We start from the raw sequence: 20392 nt of genomic DNA on the forward strand, positions 1-20392 counted from the left end.
TCAGGGTATGATATTCTGCATCTGTTTCATTCCTGTGTGCGAGTGACACAGCTCAGTTGCAGAGCATCTCTTTCATTTCTGTGTGTTAATGAGACAGCTCAGTTGCAGAGCATCTCTCTCATTTCTGTGTGCGAGTGACACAGCTCAGTTGCAGAGCATCTCTTTCATTTCTGTGTGAGTGACACAGCTCAGTTGCAGAGCATCTCTTTCATTTCTGTGTGTGAGTGACACAGCTCTGTTGCAGAGTATATGTTCCATATCTGTGTGCGAGTGACACAGCTCAGTTGCAGAGCATCTTTTTCATGTCTGTGTGCGAGTGACACAGCTCAGTTGCAGAGCATCTCTTTCATTTCTGTGTGAGTGACACAGCTCAGTTGCAGAGCATCTCTTTCATTTCTGTGTGTGAGTGACACAGCTCTGTTGCAGAGTATATGTTCCATATCTGTGTGCAAGTGACACAGCTCAGTTGCAGAGCATCTTTTTCATTTCTGTGTGCGAGTGACACAGCTCAGTGGCAGAGCATCTCTTTCATTTCTGTGTGAGTGACACAGCTCAGTTGCAGAGCATCTCTTTCATTTCTGTGTGTGAGTGACAGCTCTGTTGCAGAGTATATGTTCCATATCTGTGTGCGAGTGACACAGCTCAGTTGCAGAGCATCTTTTTCATTTCTGTGGGCGAGTGACACAGCTCAGTTGCATAGCATCTCTTTAGTTTCTGTGTGTGGGTGATCGCTCGCTATGTATTCCATCATTATTCACTAGCAGCAGTTTTCCATCTCTGCACGCTGGACCCTGGGTTGTGATTGCACTTTATTATTTATTTTATTTAGCTCAATCCGCCAAACCCTATCACATTATACTTCATGTTTGCATGTTTGTCTTCAACTAAGCAAAAAATCTAAAATATATATATAAAATAAACAGACTTTGTTCTTCACTAGTGGATAACAAAAAACACACCAACAATGTAAAAAATAAAGTAGGGTTAACTTTAAAAAGGCGCAAATTCTATAATGATTAAAGTGCAAATAAAACCATTTTTACTTTTCATGAAAGACACAAAGGCAATGATGGATTGGCCACTTTCTTTCTAAAGGAAACCTGTCACCAGAAAAAAACACTATTAACCTGTAGATATTGGGTAAATCTGCAGGTTAATGATTGGGATGAAAGTACCTGTGAAAGTTCAGGCTCTGGGAATTATTATGATGGAATATAGGCTGAACTGGATGGACAAATGTCTTTTTTCGGCCTTACTAACTATGTTACTATGTTACTATGACCTGAGCTTTATGCCAAAGGTACCGGAACTGTACCTGAACCCTATCGAAAACAGGTGTACTGCACATGTCTGACCACCTCTCCTATAGACAGTGAATAAAACAGTGGTCGCACATGCTCCTACTGCTTCCTTCATATCAGGGACTTTGGGACCTCATTTCCTACAATGATTGAGACCCTAGCAGTGATTGTCTGCAGTAATCACATATCATGTCTGGGTGTCATCATTGAAGCATGGAATACAAATGCCAGAAGGAGTGTCACACCGTTAACGGCGATAAAGGGGCAGGACGGCGTACTGGGACCCACACCTGTCCCTGCCACTATAATGGGGCCCTGGCTTTCCCTTTTCTCAGGGGTACCTATGATGGTTAGGTGGCCTGAGCCGCCAGCGTATCCCTGTCTCCTGTGCAGGCCCTATCAGTGGCCCCCTCTCCCCCCAAGGGAAGTGGACTGCACCAGTGTATAAATACAACAATTAACAGGGTATACAGACAAGATAACAAAAAGTCTCAAACTCACCAAATGCTCACACAACCACAGAGGAAACACAAAGAAGGGAAGAGAAGGAAAAAACTAGGAAGGAAAACAGGTTTAACATGCAACCAAAACAGCAGACACCAATCTCTGTAAATAAACCTCCAAGCTCCTAAAACCACACTCCTTCACACTCCAAGCCAAGCAGCAGAACTGATCACTGACAACAGTTGTAGACAAAGCTGAGTCTATATAGGAGCGCAGATTACCAAAACCAAATCAGCTGAGAGACATAGCTCTCAGTAACTTCAGTAACAATGTTTAACTCCTGCCCTGCTGGCACAAGACAGCCAGGTCAGAATTCAGGAGAAGAGCTTCTGTTCATCGTGTGTGAACGAGGCCTAGAGCGCTGTGGTTCTCTGGAACCTCTCTGTTGCGGTAGCCCCTTGACAAGGAGACTGGAAATCATTGGGAGCAGTGCGTCGGGGATCAGTAAGATAAGGATAGTTTTTGCTTTTATATATATATATATTTTTTAATAAACTTCAAATACATTTAAAAAAAAATAAATAAAACGATTGGCCCAATGACCCTTTTAGGCCCGAAGCGAAAAAAGGGCAGTATGAGTTGCGGTAGCAAAAATTGCATCAGTAAATATAAGCTGTTGTGTAAGCGGCGAGACAGCGCTTTACAGATCACCCTACCAAGTCCTGTTATCCACACGGAAATTACTGCAAAAATATAGGAATAAATAGAGCTGGAAGGCTGAGAAGGTCAGGAGACGAGACAATTATTTCTCTGTGTACTGTAACCAGACACCTAAGGTGCCTATTACTATGAAATATGGCATAATGGACTATGGGCTGTAATGAACTTATGCTAAAGGGTTTATGGCTCTAATTCATTTTAAAAAAATGTTCTCGGGTTTTGAATGTTCACGTTACGTCATGTTAAGGCGCGGAATTAATATACTACATGTCCAACATTCATCGCGAAATTGAGTCATCGGTAACGTCACAAAATGTCTAGAATCCAGACGGATTTTTGTTATTCCCTTTTAAGATTTTTTTTTTGTAGTCTAGGTTCTTTTCTTTTTTTTTCTTTTATGGTTTTTGTGATGGGAAAAGTATTTTCTGTTCTTTCACAGAATCTATAAAATACAGTAAATAAAATAGGATGAATCGAGAAAAGAACACTTGGACTCTTCTACAAGGTGGGACAATCGATGATGCTTTATGGTCTCTATTGCATAAATTGAGTGGATATTTCACCAGATTTTTTTCAAATCTCTTTATTTTTATTTATGAAATTGGCAGGTCTGGCTACACTTTAATTGTGGCCATACAGGTGGAAGCAGGTTGATGGTTGAACTGCTGAAGAAACATTATGTCGATGAAGCCATAATATTTTGCATCGTATTGGCTTTTACCATTTTTTTTATCTACATGCAAACTCGAGCAAATCTCAAAAAGCATAGAGTCAGGAAGATTTGTAAAATTTGGAAAGTGGGGATGAAAAGGTTTGACTTGGGTCGAATAAGTTTGGTGCAAATCTGAACTACTAGGAAGGGTATTAAGAAAGAATAAACTCTTATACTTAACTTTTCTTGGCCATCCCCGAACCTGTCTCGCCATTACACTTCCCCTCCCAGTCCTCCGATCAGCTCCTCCTTCCCCTGGGTTTTCGGCCTCTGACGAGGCTCCACTTGGCGCACTACATCTGTCATTGATGATAATGCAGTTACGTTGTATGTAACACCCTCCAATGACCACTTAGGACTTAGTCAATGGTGCCACCCATCTAAAGACCCACCGAGAGGATGAAACTAAAGAAGAACAAAACAGAGAACCAGACAGTGAACCGCAACAGTGGGGCGGGGATGCAGAGGGAGTTTATTGGTTTTGATCCCTTTTTTGTCCATAACAATGGAGCAAAATGGAAGCCATCCTGCCAAAATTTTGGTGGATCACCCTATTCGATTCGCGTAAAATTTTAATTGGTTAGAATCCAAATTTTTGGAGCAAAATTGTCCCAAATCTGATTTCTTTAAAATCGATTTTCTCATGTCTACATTCATGATCAGTGTGTGAAGGAAGAATGTTTATTTTCTAGGAAAACTTTCAGAGGAAACTATTTTTTTGTGGATTTTTTAAAAAGTTGAAACATGGCTGTCTTCAATCCAAGTATTTGACAGGGTGTCATCTGTTGGCTTAAATGCCCAAGCATTGAGAATTTTATCCCCAAAAATGATCGTTTTGATTGAAATTGATCAGTATCAAGTCTATACCTTGGTAAAGTTTGAGTATAGGATAAGAAAAACATGGACATTTTCTTCTGGTCGTTACAGATCAGCTCCATGGAAGAGTATGAGGCTGACGGTGTATGGGTGATCCAAATTGTAGAGTGGTGCCAGACCCAGAATACAGCTCATTCACCCCATGATCCCCCATTGTATATCTTACAGCTTAGCAAGTTTGTACCTGTGAACTCTAGTCTAAATCATTCTAGAAATGCCCATACATCATCTCATCCGAGTCCATGATTGACATTATGTGCCATCCAGAGTCAATTACTCTTAAATATTTCTACGTAAAGGATTCATGCAGACCATTAAATCTGTATGTTACAGGTAGATTTTACTACTAGAATGCATAATTTTACATTTATCTTTATTAAACTTCATCTGCCACTTCAATGCGTTGACTACCAATCTGTCCAAATACAGCTGCTGGCAAAAAAAAAAAAGTTCATGCTGTTCATTTACAACCTGGTAAATTTAAAGTGGACAGTTCTGTACTTGCCTGTACACCTAAGTCCATTCCACTGGTAATTATCCATCTGGAGATTCAGATATTTTAAAATGACTGCCCACTTTATTTTAATACGTTAAAAACTCTATACAGCTCTATATAATTTATCCTTATGGCAGTTGGATATACATTTTTATTATACGGAAACTCCACTTTTCCCTGAATAAGCATAGAGATAAATGATAAAGTTTGACAACCTGTAGTCACCACTAGAGGGAGCTCAAGAGGTTCCTGCAGCCACTTTCTACAAATCACTCCTAAGCACCCTCTAATGATGGCTCTGTGACGCCATCATTTTACAATCTACCATTTTTCTGTGTCCATGAATAAGCTTCAAGACACCAATTGATCTTGTGTTCTATCAAGGGACTTAGAACGGATAGTGGCGACTGTTGTAGTTTTTTTCCATGCCTTTTCTTTATAGCACTTGGTATATAGAAATAAGGTCTTCACACATGAAGTCTACTGATCTTCTTTTATTTGTCCATCCCTGTCCTAGATTATATTGCTCTGTGTGAGTATGAGAGAAACATATTAACTAATAACAACATTAAAACATATTTGTGACCCAATGTTGGGATCCTCTAATTTACCAGGTGTCTGGTGCCATGGGGTTACTGCAACAGAGAGGAGCAAGAAGATCGCAGAGTCTGATGGCTCTTACCTCTGCACTGAATAGAAGCACTTCACCTTCTTATTAAACAGTGTAAATTTCTTTTGGCAGTGTAGGGCTTAATAGGCCAGGTTGAGAGCTCTGGAGGCTAGGGCTCTCAGCTGAGCATCGTGTGCCACTCCTATCCCCTATGTAATCTGGGCCTTGGCTAGCACTCATTGTCAGAGCTAGCTTATGCTTCATGGCTAGGAGGATAGATGTTGGTGGTTATATGAGAAGGTGTTTAGTGGATTTATCAATGACTTTTGCTTGGTTTTGAGTGGGTGATAATTCCCTTTCTTCTCCTACTTTGGATTTACCCCATCCACCACTCCCTGATGAATTCCTCTGTTGTATATGTGAGTATATTTGTATGTTTTGTATTTTCCGTTACCTTGTCTGTGTTGCCTTGCTCATCTGGTTGGTGTATTGCGGTGCACTGCTACTCCCCTTTTCCCTGGGTGGTGGAAGGGTACAGATGGAGGACAGATTCAGGAGCTAAGACCTGGCCTCGGCGTCTTCACCTTCAGAAGTAACCTGGGGAACAGAGGAAGTTAGGGCACCTCCTAGTGTTAGGGACAGGGAAGGAGCCCCTGGACCTGGGTCACCTGACAAGACAGAGTCATGACATCTGGTCTGCCAGTTGACTGAGAAGTCTACTGGTTGATCTACAACCACTACTTAGCCACCATTGGTCAAGAAGAACCATTTACAAAATGCATAGATTTATGAGAACAAATTACTACAATTTATAACTATAAATCATTATATTCCCATTCAGAAGGCCAAATAGGAAGAGCGCTCACTCAGTAATTCAGAAATTGGCTTGATGTCCAACAGAAAGTATCTACCTTGAATGTTTAGATTAGGTAAAACAAAGAGATATGGAGCATGTCTTCCAAAATTTGATTCAGGCACATTTGCTGAAATTCGACCAAGAAATAATTTGATGTGAATCAAATCTCTGTTGTGTGTTTTCCGGTCCCCGGCACTGCCGTTCTTCATTATGCCACACAAACATTATGTGGGACACTAAGCACATCACTAATGTCGATGATATGTGATGGCATGCAGCCTAATGAAGAACAGCAGCGCTGGAGTCTTTGAAACAAAAGAAGATAAAAGTGAGAAGAAAGAAGAAGCGATTAGAGGATCCACGGCAGCGGGGAGGTGCCCTTAGAATCCAGAGATATGACAGCCAGTCGCCATTTTGCTGACATTCATGCGAACTGAATGGTGAAAAATATGGATTCTGGTAAATCCAAATTTTGTAGGAAGATCATTATGAATCATCTCTACACCGAGACTGTTGAGTCACGCATCAATTCGGACTATTTTTTTTCAACATCTATGACCAATGTGACCCATTTCACCACTTTGACCAATTAGCGATCTACACATTGCACAGGGCTTGAATATGCTTGCACGCCATATACATGGCTCATCATTTTGCTTTACTATGCGGATAGCAGAGAAGCTTCATTTACTTCTGCCCATGCAGCCTCACATAACTAGAGGCACCATTGTACAGACACAAATATAGACGCGTGCTTCCGTACCTTCACTCTTGTTCGTTCCACATATCCCGACATGAAGGGCATGAGACGACCAGCTTTGGAAAAAAAAAGTATGACTCCCCGATAATCTGTTGGGAGACGTTTAGGCTACAAGTATATGTGACCAACCAGTTGTTGCCTCCAGATCTGAATTTTGCTTTTGTTATCATATATTGAAATTGCGTTGTGAGAAATTGAGAGTCGTTAACAAAATTTGAGAAAAAATAAGTGTGGACACACTGGCACAGATGTATCAAAAGTAAAGCAAAAGCTTGATGAACCATAAATGTTCTCCTGGCACTATACGAGAGGTTTATTTGTTATATTGCATAGTTCGGATGAATCAATGGGAAGTGCTTGAGTGGGTTTGAGTTGAAGTTTTTGTAGGTGTGCCACAATACTACTGTAGCATGCTATGACATCTGTAGAAGCAAATGGAAGAACGTTTTTAGGAACTATCAAAACAAGTATTGTCAACTTTCCATATCAGGGTCCCTTCTTTGCTCAAAAACCCCAAGACTGGGCAACAGTCAACTAAAAAAAAAGATAATCTATCGACTTAGGAGTTGGTTTCAAAAACATCAAACCTTTTTTCAAAGCCTACCCTCATGGAGCCCGAGATTTTGGCCAACGTATTTTGGGCTGGTTCTTCCACATGGCTTAAAATAGTGTTGGATGTTAGAACGATGAGCTCCGTGGATGCCAGATTATCAGAGTTTTTGGGATCATCGTACCAAGATTTGATTTTGCTTTGGATCCCTTCTGTCATTTTATCTCTATCTTTAAAGAGTCCAATGCATACAATAATCTCTAATAATAAAGAAAAAACAAAACGCTCTACTTTTATGTGTGTGGAGACCTAGTAATTCTCCACGCGTTTATTGCCGCCACTAGAGTTTTATCCGTCTGTTGAAAGTGATACTTGATATCGTAAATTCTTCTCCCGATAAAAAATGAAATAAAAGAGCAATCGTTTGTAGATGTTATGAGGAAGACTGGCCAGTGACACAGGGAACGTATGCATATATCAAGGTCTTTCGACAGTCTTCCCATCAACAGTCTTCCTTGATAATTCCCTGGTTCGGTTTCCAGTGCACTTTGCATCAGATCCCCAATTGTGCTCGATGGACATAAAAGCAACCGCTCAGCCGCCGAAGTGTAAAATCCTGTTCAAAACCAACAGCCTTGCAGGCGTGGGCAGAAGGGAAGAAGTCCCACCATCCGCCGCTACTCCATATGCGACAAAGCATAATATAAAGAATTAGATAACAGAGCGGAGAAAGACGGGTCATGCAAGGTGAGGAGAATGTTCTGTGACCTTCAGCCTCCTACAGATGGTAAATCACAGCAATGGGCTCTGTTTGTTATGAAGAGATTTAATAATTTGTGGTTTAGTTTGGAAAGATTAAAGTCTGAAGTTTATCTCCAAGGTAGGTGAAAGTAATAATCTTAGACAGTCGATTACCGTAAAGGGATTCTAAGCATCTTAAGATTGTTGGCCATCAAATGTTGATTGGTGGGGATGCGATTGCCAGAATCCCTGCCATTTGGCGTAATGAATGTATATCAGTGTTTTGTCCCCTTAATTATATATTTAAGTGACTCATTTGCATGTATGGTTGTACCTATTTCTGATCTCATTCCATAGATGTGATGAATAAAACAAAGGGAAATCAGTTTATGTATAAATTATGTTGTTCTCGTCTGTAGTCATCTGGAGTCCGTCTGTAGCAACAAAAACACACAGACGGAAGCTGAGAGGGTCTTTGTCTCTTTATAGGAAGTCAGGACAGGTCTTTGTCTCTTTATAGGAAGTCAGGACAGGTCTTTGTCTCTTTTCTTTGGGGGGGTGTTTGTCTCTGCAGAAACTGTGGGGGTCTCTTTACAGAAAATGGGGTTGGGGCTTTGAGCCTTTACAGGAAATGGCAGGAGTCTTTATATTTTTACAGGAAGTGTTGGGGGTCTTTATCTCTTTACAAGAAGTGTTAGGGGGTCTTTATCTCTTTACAGGAGGCGGCAGTAGTCTTTATATTTCTACAGGAAGTGTTGGGAGTCTTTATCTCTTTACAGGAAGATGCAGGAGTCTTTATCTCTTTAAAGGAAGTGTCGGAGTCTTTATCTCTTTAAAGGAAGTGTCGGAGTCTTTATCTCTTTAACCCCTTAGTGACAGAGCCAATTTGGTACTTAATGACCAGGCCAATTTTTGCAATTCTGACCACTGTCACTTTATGAGGTTATAACTCTGGAACGCTTCAACGGATCCCGCTGATTCTGAGATTGTTTTTTCGTGACATATTGTACTTCATGTTAGTGGTAACATTTCTTCGATATTACTTGCGATTATTTATGAAAAAAATGGAAATATGGCGAAAATTTTTAAAATTTTGCAATTTTCAAACTTTGTATTTTTATGCCCTTAAATCAGAGAGATATGTCACAAAAAATAGTTAATAAATAACATTTCCCACATGTCTACTTTACATCAGCACAATTTTGGAAACAAAATTTTTTTTTGTTAGGGAGTTATAAGGGTTAAAAGTTGACCAGCAATTTCTCATTTTTACAACACCATTTTTTTTTAGGGACCACATCACATTTGAAGTCATTTTGAGGGGTCTATATGATAGAAAATACCCAAGTGTGACACCATTCTAAAAACTACGCCCCTCAAGGTTCTCAAAACCACATTCAAGAAGTTTATTAACCCTTTACGTGCTTCACAGGAACTGAAACAATGTGGAAGGAAAAAATGAACATTTAACTTTTTTTTGCAAACATCTTAATTCAGAACCATTTTTTTTATTTTCACAAGTGTAAAAACAGAAATGTAACCATAAATTTTATTATGCAATTTCTCCTGAATACGCTAATACCCCATATGTGGGGGTAAACCACTGTTAGGGCGCACCGCAGAACTTAGAAGTGAAGGAGCGCCGTTTGACTTTTTCAATGCAGAATTGGCTGGAATTGAGATCGGACGCCATGTCACGTTTAGAGAGCCCCTGATGTACCTAAACAGTGGAAACCCCCCACAAGTGACACCATTTTGGAAACTAGACCCCTTAAGGAACTTATCTAGATGTGTGGTGAGCACTTTGAACCCCCAAGTGCTTCACAGAAGTTTATAACGTAGAGCCGTGAAAATAAAAAATCGCTTTTGTTTACACAAAAATGATCTTTTTGCCCACAAATTCTTATTGTCACAAGGGTAACAGGAGAAATTAGACCACTAAAGTTGTTGTGCGATTTCTCCTGAATACGTCGATACCCCATATGTGAGGGTAAACCACTGTTTGGGCGCACCGCAGAGCTTGGAAGTGAAGGAGCGCCGTTTTACTTTTTCAATGTTGAATTGGCTGGAATTGAGATTGGACGCCATGTCGCGTTTGGAGAGCCCCTGATGTGCCTAAACAGTGGAAACCCCCCACAAGTGACACCATTTTGGAAACTAGACCCCTTAAGGAACATATCTAGATGTGTGGTGAGCACTTTGAACCCCCATGTGCTTCACAGAAGTTTATAACGTAGAGCCGTGAAAAGAAAAAAATCGCATTTTTTCTACAAAAATGATCTTTTTGCCCACAAATTTTTATTTTCACAAGGGTAACAGGAGAAATTAGACCACAAAAGTTGTTGTGCGATTTCTCCTGAGTATGCTGATACCCAATATGTGGGGGTAAACAACTGTTAGGGCGCACCGCAGAGCTTGGAAGAGAAGGAGTGCCGTTTTACTTTTTCAATGTAGAATTGGCTGGAATTGAGATTGGACGCCATGTCGCGTTTGGAGAGCCCCTGATGTGCCTAAACAGTGGAAACCCCCAACAAGTGACACCATTTTGGAAACTAGACCCCTTAAGGAACTTATCTAGATGTGTGGCGAGCACTTTGAACCCCCATGTGCTTCACAGAAGTTTATAACGTAGAGCCGTGAAAAAAAAAATTGCATTTTTTCTACAAAAATGATCTTTTTGCCCACAAATTTTTATTTTCACAAGGGTAACAGGAGAAATTAAACCACTAAAGTTGTTGTGCAGAATGCAGAGTCGTGAAAATAAAAAAAAAATTTTTTTTCCACAAAAAAGATTTTTTAGCCCCCAAGTTTTTATTTTCACAAGGGTAACAAGAGAAATTGGACCCCAAAAGTTGTTGTCCAATTTGTCCTGAGTATGCTGGTACCCCATATGTGGGGGTAAACCACTGTTTGGGCGCACGGCAGAGCTCAGAAGGAAGGAGCGCCGTTTTGGAATGCAGACTTTGATAGAATGGTCTGCGGGTATTATGTTGCGTTTGCAGAGCCCCTGATGTACCTAACCAGTAGAAACCTGCCACAAGTGACCCCATTTTGGAATCTAGACCCCCCAAGGAACTTATCTAGATGTGTGGTGAGAACTTTGAATGCCCAAGTGCTTCACAGAAGTTTAGAATGCAGAGTCGTGAAAATAAAAAATATTTTTTTTTCCACAAAAAAGATATTGTAGCCCCCAAGTTTTTATTTTCACAAGGGTAACAGGAGAAATTGGACTGCAATAGTTGTTGTCCAATTTATCCCGAGTACGCTGATGCGCCATATGTGGGGGTAAACCACTGTTTGGGCGCACGGCAGAGCTCGGAAGGGAAGGAGCGCCTTTTTGGAATGCAGACTTTGATAGAATGGTCTGTGGGCATTATGTTGCGATTGCAGAGCCCCTAATGTACCTAAACTGTAGTAACCCCCCACAAGTGACCCCATTTTGGAAACTAGACCCCCCAAGGAACTTATCTAGATGTGTGGTGAGAACTTTGAATGCCCAAGTGCTTCACAGAAGTTTAGAATGCAGAGTCGTGAAAATAAAAAATATTTTTTTTTTTTCACAAAAAAGATTTTGTAGCCCCCAAGTTTTTATTTTCACAAGGGTAACAAGAGAAATTGGACCCCAGAAGTTGTTGTCCAATTTATCCCGAGTACGCTGATGCCCCATATGTGGGGGTAACCCACTGTTTGGGCGCACGGCAGAGCTCAGAAGGGAAGGAGCACCATTTGACTTTTTGAGCGCAAAATTGGCTGTCGTGTTTGGAGACCCCCTGATGTACCTAAACAGTGGAAACCCCCCAATTCTAGCTCCAACCCTAACCCCAACACACCCCTAACCCTAATCCCAACCTGATCCATAATCCTAATCACTAACCCTAACCATAATCACAACCCTTACCCCAAAACAACCCTAATGTCAACCCTAACCATAACCCTAATCAAAACCCTAAATCCAACACACCCCTAATCCTAATCTCAACCCTAACCTCAAACCTAACCCTAATCCCAATACACCCCTAATCACAACCCTAACCTTAACCCTAATCCCAAACCTAACCCTAATCCCAAGCGTAACCCTAATGCCAACCCTAACCCTAATACCAACCCTAATCCAAACCCTAACCCTAATCCCGGCTCTAACCCTAACTTTAGCCCCAACCTTAGCCCTAACTTTAGCCCCAACCCTAACCCTAGCCCTAAGGCTACTTTCACACTTGCGTCGTTTGGCATTCCGTCGCAATCCGTCGTTTTGGACAAGAAACGGATCCTGCAAATGTGCCCGCAGGATGCGTTTTTTGCCCATAGACTTGTATTGCAGACGGATCGTGACGGATGGCCACACGTCGCGTCCGTCGTGCACTGGATCAGTTGTGTTTTGGCGGAGCGTCGGCACAAAAAAACGTTCAATGAAACGTTTTTTTGTACGTCGCATCTGCCATTTCTGACCGCGCATGCGTGGCCGTAACTCCGCCCCCTCCTCCCCAGGACATAGATTGGGCAGCGGATGCGTTGAAAAACTACAGCTGCTGCCCACGTTGTGCACAATTTTCACAACGTGCGTCGGTATGTCGGGCCGACGCATTGCGACGGCCCCGTACCGACGTAAGTGTGAAAGAAGCCTAACCCTAAGTTTAGCCCCAACCCTAACCCTAAATTTAGCCCCAACCCTAACCCTATATTTAGCCCCAACCCTAGCCCTAACCCTAGCCCTAACCCTAGCCCTAACCCTAGCCCTACCCCTAACCCTACCCCTAACCCTACCCCTAACCCTACCCCTAACCATAACCCTACCCCTAACCCTAACCCTACCCCTAACCCTACCCCTAACCCTAACCCTAACCCTACCCCTACCCCTAACCCTACCCCTAACCCTACCCCCAACCCTAAATTTAGCCCCAACCCAAACCCTATATTTAGCCCCAACCCTAGCCCTAACCCTAGCCCTAACCCTACCCCTAACCCTACCCTAACCCTACCCCTAACCCTACCCCTACCCCTAACCCTACCCCTAACCCTAATTTTAGCCCCAACTGCTGTTCTCCTGCCGGCCAGCAGATGGAGACAGATGGCGGGCGCACTGGGCATGCGTCCGCCATGTTCTTCTGCCGGCGGCCAGGAGGAGCAGCAAGAGGATCCAGGGAACTAGGTGAATATGCTAGGGTCCCCGAATCCCCCTATTTCTCTGTCCTCTGATGTGCGATCACATCAGAGGACAGAGAATTACACTTTACTTTTTTTTTTTTTGCGGTCGCCGGTAAACAGTTAATTACCGGCGATCGCAAAACAGGGGTCGGTAATACCGACCCCGATCATGCTCTTTGGGGTCTCGGCTACCGCCGGCAGCCGAGACCCCAAAGATTCTCCTAGTGCCGGCCGGTGCCATTTTGAAGATGGCGGCGCCCACCGGGAGACACGAGGAGCATCGGGGGAGCTAGGTGAGTATTGGGGGGCCACCTGGGACCCCTTTTCTCTGTCCTCCGATGTGCGATCACATCGGAGGACAGAGAAATTAAAAAGAGATCGCTTTTTTTTTTTTGTTTTGCGATCGCCGGTAAATGGTTAATTACCGGCGATCGCAAATGCGGCGTGGGTTAAAAACCCCCCGAATCATGTTCTCTGGGGTCTCGGCTATCCTCGGCAGCCGAGACCCCAGAGAAAATCGGCCTCTGGGGGGCGCTATGGACTTTTTCCACAGCGCCGTTAATTAACGGCGCTGTGGTTTAAGTACCCTTAGCGGCCACCGTTAAAAGGCGTATCGGCGGTCGCTAAGGGGTTAAAGGAAGTGTTGGGGGTCTTTATCTCTTTAAAGGAAGTGTCAGGAGTCTTTATCTCTTTCCAGGAAGTGGCGGGGGTCTTTATTTCTTTACAGGAAGTGTCGGGGGTCTCTATCTCTTTACAGGAAGTGGAGTGGGTCTTTATCTCTTTACAGGAAGTGTCGGGGTCTTTATTTCTTTACAGGAAGTGTCTGGGGTCTTTATCTCTTTACAGGAAGTGACAGGAGTCTTTATATTTTTACATGAAGTATCGGGGTCTTTATCTCTTTACAGGAAGTTGCAGGAGTCTTAATCTCTTTAAAGGAAGTGGTGGGAGTCTTTTTATTTTTACAGGAAGTGGTGGGGGTCTTTTTATTTTTACAGGAAGTGGTGGGGGTCTTTCTCTCTTTACAGGAAGTGCTGGCAGTCTTTGTCTCTCTACAGGAAGTGTTGTGGGTCTTTATTTCTTTACAGAAAATGTGCATGGGGCAATGAGCCTTTACAGGACTTGTTGGGGGTCTTCATCACTTTACAAGTGGCGGGAGGCTTTATATTTTTACAGGAAGTGTCAGGGTCATTATCTCTTTACAGAAAGTGTGGGTGTCTCTTTACAGAAAAGGTAAGTGGGGCTTTGCTTCTCTACAGGAAGTGGCGGGGGTCTTTATCTCATTACAGGAAGTGGCGGGGGTCCTTATCTCTTTACAGAAGGTATGAGTGTCTCTTTACAGAAAAAAAGGTATATTAAGCTCACCTTTTAGATGACTTTCCTTATGAGTCCAGGAAATCTTGAGCACGGATTCGTGTCTCTGCCAGACGCCTAGAGATGCACATGTGGGAAAAAAAAGGGAATCCAGCTCCGAAAGATAAAATCACTTAACTTTAATAGTAATCATTTAAAATAGAAATCTCTATAAGAAGTGGGGGGTGTCTTTATTTTTATTCAGGAGTTTGGGTGGACCTTTGTTTGCTCCTGCTCAGGCTGTTTGTCAATGCTTATGATCAGAAAGCATCAGAAAATAAGATGTACACGCCCCCAGTGAAATCTCACTGGTAATGCCCATTTGTATTTTCTTTTAATTGACTGTTTATGTGCCAAATATTTCAATCACTAATATTTCTGAAACAGAGATGCAAAATTTAAAAATAAATAAATAAATAAATAAATAAAATAAATGCACTCTGGTTTGCAGTGTCTATTATATTGTGAGTTTACTTGAACATGAAAACTTTGGTAAAAGGTCTTTTTTAAAAAGATTGAAAAAAACACTGCAAAATTCTTAAAAAAATATTAAATAATAATAAAAAGAACCTGGCAAAATATTGTTTCTTATTACCTTAAGCACAAAACACAAAGTACTTAGAAAGGAAACACATTTGGATTATGTGCCCTAGGCCCCATTCGGCTGAAGGAGGAGGCCAAATGACTGTCTACGTGGCCTCCTACAGGGGCGTATTCTTCACAGAACTTCTTTTTAATTACATGGGAGTAAACACCAAAGAAAAATGCCTAGTGATACATGTGTTTTAACTGTTATTATTGACCAACTTATACCTATGCCGTAATATACAGTGTACACCTTAAATTTTTCCCTTTCTTGAATTTGATGCAAATTTCCCACAAAATAAATACTGTGTCATTTCAAGCTAGAAAAACTATTGACAAGCAGCAGTTTTTCATCGCTACCAGTGGGTGGCGCATAGAGCATAAAAAATAGTCGTCAATCCAAAGCTGTATCGTAACCTGCAATTCCCATTACTACCACTGGGTGGTCAAACATTGACACATAGAGCATAAAAAAATAACCAATTCAATACCATTCTCTAACATGCAATTCCTATTACTACCACTGGGTGGCCAAACATTGACACGTATAGCATTAAAAAATAACCAATTCAATACCATTCTATAACATGCAATTCCTATTACTACCACTGGGTGGCCAAACATTGACACATATAGCATAAAAAATAACCAATTCAATACCATTCTATAACATGCATTTCCTATTACTACCACTGGGTGGCCAAACATTGACACGTATAGCATAAAAAATAACCAATTCAATACCATTCTCTAACATGCAATTCCTATTACTACGACTGGGTGGCCAAACATTGACACGTATAGCATAAAAAATAACCTATTCAATACCATTCCATAACATGCAATTCCTATTACTACCATTGGGTGGTCAAACATTGACACATAGAGCATAAAAAATAACCAATTCAATACCATTCCATAACATGCAATTCCTATTACTACCACTGGGTGGCCAAACATTGACACGTATAGCATAAAAAATAACCAATTCAATACCATTCTCTAACATGCAATTCCTATTACTACCACTGGGTGGCCAAACATTGACACGTATAGCATAAAAAATAACCAATTCAATACCATTCTCTAACATGCAATTCCTATTACTACCACTGGGTGGCCAAACATTGACACGTATAGCATAAAAAATAACCAATTCAATACCATTCCATAACATGCAATTCCTATTACTACCATTGTGTGGTCAAACATTGACACATAGAGCATAAAAAATAACCAATTCAATACCATTCCATAACATGCAATTCCTATTACTACCATTGGGTGGTCAAACATTGACACATAGAGCATAAAAAATAACCAATTCAATACCATTCCATAACATGCAATTCCTATTACTACCATTGGGTGGTCAAACATTGACACATAGAGCATAAAAAATAACCAATTCAATACCATTCCATAACATGCAATTCCTATTACTACCACTGGGTGGCCAAACATCGACATGTATAGCATAAAAAATAACCAATTCAATATCATTCTATAACATGCAATTCCTATTACTACCACTGGGTGGCCAAACATTGACACGTATAGCATAAAAAATAACCAATTCAATACCATTCTATAACATGCAATTAAATATCATATTCTATCATTCAACTGCTATCACTACCACTGGGTGGACACATATTGACATATATAACATAAAAAAACAACCAATTCATTACCATATTGTAACCTGCTATTCCCATTACTGCCACTGGGAGGTAACACAGACACATATAGCATAAATAACACAAAATTCAGTCTCATATCATAACATGCTAGCAAACCGGTTAACAGGCTGAAGTTTACATCATCACCACTGCATTGCGGTGTATATAAGCAAATATAGCATAAGCATCTCCCATTCTAATTCAATGCCATATCAAAACATGCTGGCAAAATGCTGGACAGTCTACAATTCACATATTATCTACCACTGGTCGGCCACACATATAGCATAAATATATCCCAATCCAAAGCAATCATTGTGGCAAAAGCCTTGGAAGGTTGCAATTCCCACTACTACCACTGGGCGGCCATACAGTAGATAGACACGTTTGCATAAACGTCTCCCGACAGAGCACCAAGAAATTTTTTTTTTTTTTTCAATGCTGGTTATTCTGCTCCGCTCAACTCGGGATATGTTGAGATAAGGGAAAAAAGTGAGGACACATCTGTGTATGTCAGAATTCTCCCAATATAAACCTCCAACCTTGCGCGATGTGCACAGATCCTTATCTGTTTACTTAATGTTTCTGTTCTTTTTTTTTTGCTTATAAAACGAAATGTTCTGGATGCGAATAGAGCATCTGATAAATTCTAAAGGATTGTAAAGCAGTTATATCTGCGAGATTGTACCGCCTGGGGAAGAGATCTTATTCCAGAGCGTTGTCTTCTGAACATCAAAGGGAATCTTAACACCAACAAAGGTGCGTTGTCGAGTTGTGGGCTCCGCGGACTGCGGACGGTCCTGTAATGTGTCCCCCCCGCATGGCACAGTCCCCGCCGTCCCCCATATACACCCACATTAGGGAGGCGGGAATTATATCAGGTCCTACAAACTAATAATAAGGCGCTTTATGTTTGTTAGCGGGAAAGCTGACTTTAATCCGCCTTAGACGGTCATTACCGGAGGATTGTTTGCAAAATTGTAAAATATTCTTTAACTGCTTGTGTCAGAGCCGGTCCGTCGCTGCAGATTGCATCGTACCTCACAACAAAACAGGGAACAAGAGGCAAGGAAAGCTAAACGATAAAGATAGCAGGCATAGTCACGCATGTTTAGTTGCAAGGATTTACTCTCGAGTTCATCAGAATTGTTTTTCAGTGCTAATATGTATCTACCGTGTTATGTATCCAGCTCCCAGGGCAGAGTTAAGTGTAACCATGGTAACAGACTGCAAACAAATCCTGTATGTAGTCAGATCCTCTACTGCTCCACCAGATCTGACACTTTGTTCTCTATTCCACTTTTCCTACCTGAAAAGTGTTTCACATATTGCAACCGAAACGTCGCCACAGCAAGCTGATAAAATAACAAAAAATCTACTTTTGTACGCTCTTTTGGTAACGCTGCCTACAGGTTTTCTTTTTTTATCTGGATGGTTTGGTATGTACCAGGGAAGCTCTGCATCCTAATTTGTTAAAGGCGATGATCTATTTTTCTATTTAAAGACACAGAGATATATAGATGGATATAGATAGATAATATATAATAGATAGATAATAGATAGATATAGATAGATTATAGATAGATAATAGATAGATAATCTAGATATATAGATAGATGATAGGTAATAGATAGATTGATAGATACATAGATTGATAGATAGATAATAGATAGATAATAGATAGATATAGATAGATTATAGATAGATAATAGATAGATAATCTAGATATATAGATAGATGATAGGTAATAGATAGATTGATAGATAGATTGATAGATAGATAATAGATAGATAATAGATATATAGATAATAGATAGATGATAGATAGATAATAGATAGATAATAGATAGATAATAGATAGATAATAGATAGATAGATGATAGATAGATAATAGATAGATAGATAGATAGATAATAGATAGATAATAGATAGATAGCTAATAGATAGATAGATAATAGATAGATAGATAGATAATAGATAGATAGATATATAGATAATAGATAGATAGATAGATAATAGATAGATAGATGATAGATAGATAATAGATAGATAGATAGATAATAATAATAATAATCTTTATTTATAATAATAATAATAATAATAATCTTTATTTTTATATAACGCTAACATATTCCGCAGCGCTTTACAGTTTGCACTTATTAGATAGATAGATAGATAATAGATAGATAATAGATATATAGATAATAGATAGATAGATAGATAGATAGATAGATAGATATATGATAGATAATTGTAATGGTGCTGCAGAGCGGTATAGCTCAACCTCCACCAGGGGATGCTGGTGAAGGAAGAGAGGTTGCACACACACACAGAGTAACACCACTGAGCAGCAGCAGCAAAAGCACTCCCAAGTGGCGAAAAAGTGGTCAGACGAGCCGAGTCAGAAACTGTCAGGACAAGAAGTACCAGAGGTCACAGCAATATATGTGGTCAAATACAAGCCAAAAGTCAGAGCCAGATGGAAGCAGATATAACCGAGACGAGAGACAGTAAAACATGTCAGAAGATAAGCCGGGTCATATACCAAGAGGTCCAAGAACAAGGAGGGAACACTAAGACAAAGCTGGGTGGCAGGAAAGGGAACTCACGGGAACAGAGTACATGGGCAGAGGACAACACATGGTATCAAGGGTCAGCTGCTCTAGCCTGGAAGCATGGACTATCACTGACATTGGTCTGCAGGCCACAACAGACCGAAACAGCCACACAGAGCCCAAACAAAGCAGATAAGGTTAACCCCCGCATGACCAGACCGGGGAGAAAATAATTAGAAACAAACCCTGGCCTGGATCATGGCAATAATAGATGATAGATAATAGATAGATTGATAGATAATAGATAGATAATAGATAGATAGATTATAAATAATAGATAATAGATAGATTGATAAAAACTTATGAAATACATTTTCCAGCCATAGCAGAGACCATGAGGTCCAGGAGAAGCCAATCCTTATCTGATGCAGCAGGTCAGTTGCTATTGAGCAATCTTAAGGTACCTTAAAGGGGATTTCACACCTTGATAAGGTTGTCTTGCATCAGAGCCGCCAGACATCACAAAGACGGCTTTTTAACCCCATGATTGGCTGTTTTCAGTGGGGAAATCTGGGGGGTAACTGTGTAACACATTATTGTGTTGAATCTGAGAGAGTTTGGCCTTTTTTATGGTCTTTCTGCGCTCACTTTTAGATGGGGTCTCGGCAGTTCTCTTTAGCGTGCATATTTGTAATAATAATTGTGAAATTTAGTTGTCTGGCTTTAGTATTAAAAGTTTTTTTTTTAATTACTCATTATGGTATAAATAATTTATTATTATTATTATTATTATTTACACCATAATGAGCAATTAGAAAATATGAAAAAACAAAACCCCATTTAACATCCAGTCAACAAAATGTAATAATAATAATAATAATAATAATAATAATAATAATTGTTTCTCTGGTGGGCTTGAGCTATATATTTGTTATTATTATATAATGTATTATAATAACATTACTAATAATAATAATAATATAATACCCACCCACTGATTCCTGGCCCCATTG

At 40.5% G+C, this 20392-nt stretch overlaps 1 protein-coding gene across 5 annotated transcripts in view; it reads right to left on the reverse strand.

Annotated features, from left to right (window-relative positions):
- The window catches only part of LRRC4C (leucine rich repeat containing 4C), a 988240-nt gene that overhangs the window by 748856 nt on the left and 218992 nt on the right, over window positions 1–20392 (reverse strand). The window lies entirely within an intron of this gene.

The sequence above is a fragment of the Ranitomeya imitator genome, chromosome 9 (assembly GCF_032444005.1).
Source record: "Ranitomeya imitator isolate aRanImi1 chromosome 9, aRanImi1.pri, whole genome shotgun sequence".
Classification (NCBI taxonomy): Eukaryota; Metazoa; Chordata; class Amphibia; order Anura; family Dendrobatidae; genus Ranitomeya; species Ranitomeya imitator.